Source organism: Brassica oleracea, chromosome C9, assembly GCF_000695525.1.
Source record: "Brassica oleracea var. oleracea cultivar TO1000 chromosome C9, BOL, whole genome shotgun sequence".
NCBI lineage: Eukaryota > Viridiplantae > Streptophyta > Magnoliopsida > Brassicales > Brassicaceae > Brassica > Brassica oleracea.
The window spans coordinates 12,635,533-12,641,204 of NC_027756.1; the positions used below are offsets into that span (position 1 = coordinate 12,635,533).

General features: G+C 37.6%; 1 pseudogene; it reads right to left on the reverse strand.

Annotated features, from left to right (window-relative positions):
- Window positions 1–3,398: 3,398 nt before the first annotated feature.
- Window positions 3,399–5,672, reverse strand: part of LOC106314347 — a 4,277-nt pseudogene continuing 2,003 nt past the window's right edge.

A 5,672-nucleotide genomic window follows, 5' to 3' on the forward strand; every position in this document is an offset into this window, starting at 1 on the left:
CCACTCTTGGCTAAGGACACCTCTTCAACCTTCTTGGGTTTAGTGAACGTCTTGTTCACCTTCTTGGCCATGTTTCTGCTCTTCTCACGAGCAAAACACTCCACCTTCTTGTGTCCAACCTTCCGACATAACCAACAACACATCCTATGTTGCTTCTTGCTTGGCCAGACACAGTTGATGATGCACCGATCAGTCTCCTTCCTTGTACCAGCTGCACAACCATGCTTCAGAACCTCTTGTCTGACCTTCATGTTGTTGCACTGATGTACTACTTTCGGCTTGTTACTCACAGCTACGCGCTGTAGAACTTCCTGCCTTACTCCTTGTCGTACGTCCCGACGTACTTCTTGACAAGCTCCTTTGGCTCCACTTTTTGATGTGCTCCCATGCACGAAATGTGATATCCCCTTCTGTTGTACTTCCTTAGTTCTCTCAGCTCCTCGATATCCCAGTCCCCAGTTCATCTTGGCTGGTTGTCCCATCGAGAGTATCTTATCCAAGTCCTTGGATCCACTGTTGAGCATCCTGATCTGTTTGTGATTCTCAGCCAAATCACGTTCCAGCCTCATTGCTTTCTCACGTTCATCAATAGCAACCTCCCTCAGTTTGCTAACCTCCTTCTCCAGAGACTCATAATTCTCATTTACAGCAGCAAGTTCTTTAGCAAGATCTTCATACTGCTCACGGCCCTGCACCAATTCGTGTTGCAACCTCAGATTCTCATTCTTGAGATTCAACCACTTGTTGAGCATCATGTGATAATCCTCAGAGTCTGTACTGACATCTGAATCCGAGGATTCACTAGATTTCTCCTTGCGTGCACCAAATGCAACCATATTCTTTATCACCTTTCCATCTTGTTTAGACTCTGAATCATCAGACGACTGCAATGGAACTCCTTTTCCCTTCTTTGAGTTTGGACATTCACGACGTGTGTGTCCAACACCTCTGCACTCAGAACACTTAAGTTCTCTTTGCTGTGCTACAGGACAGTCAGCCCTTATATGACCAACGCCTCCACACTCATAGCACTTGAGATTTTCTCTCCTTTTGCCATTGTCACGATCACCTCCCTGGCGACCATACTGATTCTTCCCACTAGAAGAATTCATCTTACTAAAATTTCTGACCAGCATACCAATGTCATTTTCAATCTTTTGAAACCTATCAGTATCTTTGTCAGCTACAAGCGCCACACTCCTTGGCGCACTGCTTGATGTAGAGACTGAACTACTGTCTGTCTCCATCTCTTGTGCCTTCAGCATACCCACAAGCTTGTCAAACTTGAGCTCATCCGTGTTTGTAGTCATCTGTAAGACCGCCTTGTGAGCTCCAAACTTTGTTGGAAGACAGCGTAGTAACTTCTTTACCAGCTTCTTCTCCTTGTACTTCTTCCCAAGTACAAATGCTTCATGCGCCATAGCACTGAGTTTGGCACTGAAGCTCGCCACAGAATCATTATCAGACCACCTGAGATTCTCAAACTGCGACCCAAGATGATCTAGACGTGTCCTCTTGACACTCTCATCTCCTTCAAACGAATTCAGCAGGATCTCCCACGCCTCTTTAGCCGAAGTACTCCCCTGAATCAGCTGAAACTGCTCTGCTTCAACAGCTCCAAAAATCCCCGACAACGCCTTTGCATTAAATTTTGATGCATTGCGTTCTGCCTCTGACCAATCCTCTTTTGGCTTAGGCTTCTTCTCACCTCCTGTGACTATGGTAGGCTCCTCCCAACCAATCTCCACAGCTGTCCACGCATCGTCATTGATTCCTCGAATCATCTGCTTCATGCGAGCCTTCCAATGACCATACTGGTCCGTATTCAACACGATCGCCTTCTGCACAGAGATAATCGTGTCCATCTTCACCTTCAGGATAACACCGATAACTTAGGTGCCCCGTTATGATACCACTTGTAAGTGCAAGATGCAAACACAATAAGGTAATGCAGAAAGTAAAGCAAGAGACAACCAACTACAAGCAACCCTTAAGCTTTATTAGAAATCGTCTTATACACTCTATTACAAATTCTGCTTAATCAGCTTTACGCAGTCTGTTACACCCTAACAACTGCAACTGAAAGATTCCTAAGCTACCCGCTTGTGTCTCTCTTCCGTCGAGTACTTCAGCCACTGCTTCAGCACGACCCAGAACACTTCCAAGAGCTTCTCTCTCTTTCTATAAGATCAGCCTATGTGTCTCTGCCTCTATACAGACGACCCCATATCTATCTTATATTATTCTCCATGTTCCCGAAACTCTAGTCTACAAGGCAACATGTATGGACATCTTCCATTACAATAAGTGCAACTTTCCTTTTTTTGGAATGCACTTATTCCTCTTTCTTTAAGTCATAAACTTGCTATTCAAGTTTATTCCTCTTTCCATATCTCCAAGATACTCTCTTGCTCTCCAAGTCTACACGACTCCAGCTCAGCATCTTGACTCCACATGGTCTTCACCACTCACTACAACGTCTGCTTCAGCAACTACGTCAGCAACTACTTCAGGGCAGACATCTTACTTCTTTAGAGTGGTGTTTAAACGGCAATTATTTTGGTTACCAATATAATTCTAAAAAAAGCGATCTAGTATCAAGTTTGATGAAAATGCCTAACTCTCGAATCAATAACTAGCTCATATCTACTACATGTAATTTTTTTTGTTACAGCATTTCTTTGTATACAGTTTTCGTTACAATAATTTTTTCTTTGGTTTTCTTTATTATTGAATTAAAAGATAAAGACAAGATCTCATGTAATAAAACGACAAGATCTATAAATTATTGGACGTGGGAAAATAAGATCCACATGGAGAAGACCCGTTCGGTCTCTGATGGCAAAGACGTGCTCGATCTAAACAATAATATGTTTGTTTTGTAAAACCGGTCTGTACCATGAGAAATTTGGCTCCATAACCATAAATATACTAAAATTAAAAAACTAAAAATCTTATATAAAAAAACATAAATCACAACCTTGATTCATGTGTGATTTTTCTTAAAATGGACCTAAGAGACATATTTCTAGAAAGTCATGTTACATTTAATCTCTAACTAGGTAGTAATCCGCGCCTTGCGCGGGATGAGATGATTAAATTTGGACTTTGCGAGATTAAAAAACATTAAATCTGATTAATTTGGATATTAATTTGTTTTGAATTGATAGTTTCGGGTGTTAATGAGGAGGATATAGATTGGTCATTTTATGTAGTAATTATATAAAAACTACAAAGAAGTCAGTAAGAATCAGAAAACTATTTTAAATCAAAAACCTCAATTCCATTATAATAAGTATGCATATCTCATTCTTTCAAATACAGAGAATGGTCTAAATATAAATAGGTATTGTAAAAATAAATTCAAAGGAAAAGTAAGATTGAATAACTTCAAGACTTCAGAAATCGATGCTTGGAATCCTGCAATTAAAAAATTTCAATATATTAGGAATAACCAATGGATATATTTTATATATATTACTCATATAAAATAACAAACTTAGAATGCTATGCTTACTGAGATTTGAAGAACTGAATCTCTAGGATGTTAGAATCAAACAAAATATCAGAACCACCTTCCATGTTTGTAACATAATTGAAACCACCTATAAAGTAATATCGACAATAAGAGCACAAACCAAAAAATTCTGAATATAAAATTAAAGATTGCAAATAAATATACTATACCTTCTCCCCACTCAATTCGCCATAACCTTAAAACAGTTACTACAACATCTGCAGTATTAGCACGCCAGAATGCATTTAAACGATGGGCTAGAGCTCCATAAGCAACACACTGTATATGAGTGCACCTGATAATATTGGGAAAGTTATCAGTCAATATTACTTCTACAGCCATGGTCGTATTTAAAATTTACAGATGTATCAAATGAAAAGTACAAACCTGAGATTTATTAAGGAGAACTCCAACGAATACAGAATTGAGATATAAATGTTGGCAGGTTGAGCTAGCTTAGTAGCTATAAGATCTCCTGCAAGCACCAATGCTCCACAAAGATCTACATAACAGTATTTTTTTTTCCAGAGTTTAGTAGCATTAGTTAACAATCTAAGAAAGAGTACAAGATAGTTAACATACCGACGCAGTACATAGGATGATAAAGACCCCTCTTTATACCACGAAAGTTTGCACAGCATAGAAAGTTAGAACCGTTCACTGGTTGTATCTTCCTAAACAAGCTCGATTCATTGAACTTGATTGTGTATTTGTGCTTTGTCGTTCTATGCAACTCAAAAACATATCTTATGTCGAAATTGAGAATCTCAACCCAATCATCTTCTTTCAACTCAATCTCTCTAGGTAGAGATAAAGCATAGTATAAGCTTCCTTGTATTGTTACTCCCTGTTTAAAAAGAACAATAACTTTATTCACAATTTGTTTATAAATGTCATTTATAAGAGGTTCGACGAAATTTAAGAATACTTACATCTAAATAGAATTAATACAATTGTTGATAAGCAGGAAAAAGGAACTCGGGTGTATATTAGTACCTTAGCTTGAGCTTAGGATTAAGCATTTTGCACTTAGTACAGTAGAGCATACAACAAACATCCAGTTCATAGGTTCCTCCGGGGTTAACGTTATTATGCAACATATCTAGCTTTGTACCACACAATTTGCAACTAATATAGTACCAACCCATATCATTATCAATTGCAGCTATAGTGCACCTCACATAGCACCTCTCAACCTATAAAAAATAAACACGATTTGTATATATGTATAAACAATAAGATAACTTCACGTATGATTAGGTGCTCAAATTATTGAAAATACTGAAACCTTTCTCGTCTCCAAAATATCAGATATTGTTTTCTGTGGCGTTTTCACGAAGTATTCTTCTTCCTCTGACATCATTGACACCATGAAAAGTGGTTTAGACTGCACAATTGCCAAAGATATATTTTCCTTTGGTAACCTAATCATATTATGAAAATCAGTACTGATAAAAAATTTTCAAAACAAATACAACTCCACTATTTTCAAACAATGTTTCCAAACTTACAATTTGGCAAAAGCTTCAACCTCTTCAATAAACGGATTAAGGACACGGCAGACACATTGTATGCATTGCATATGCTTTGCTCATCTTTTAAGAACATGTTTTCCACGTATAAAAATATCATATTTATCAGGATCATTAAAAATAAGAAACCTCATGAAAAAAAAAGAACTTTACCTTTCCATACTTTGATCTTCACAAACTTCATAACACAAATGAGAGTTCGATCAGATAAAAGTTGAATTTCTTCGCTTAGATCTAGTGCAACCTTTCCCCATACAACCAATGGAAGCCTAACATCTCTGAGGATCAAAATATGAAGGTTATGGTGGTGAGCATGTTAAGTAGAAAAAATTTGATAGTAGATCGTTAAAAAATAAAAACGAAACTATATTAAATCGTTTTACTCACTCTTCATTTTTTAAGAGCAATGAAATCTTTTCCGTGTCCTTCCCATTGAGAGATACGATTTCAACATGAGTTACCTCTACTATCTGACCCATAATATCTACAAAATAAGAAAAAAACGTAAGTATAATATATGTGATCACGGTTAATGGTCAAAACGTCAATTTCATTTAGACTCACCGATCAAGTATTCAGGGCTGAGAGTTTCGTCTAAGATTTCACGAAAATTAACAGGGGTG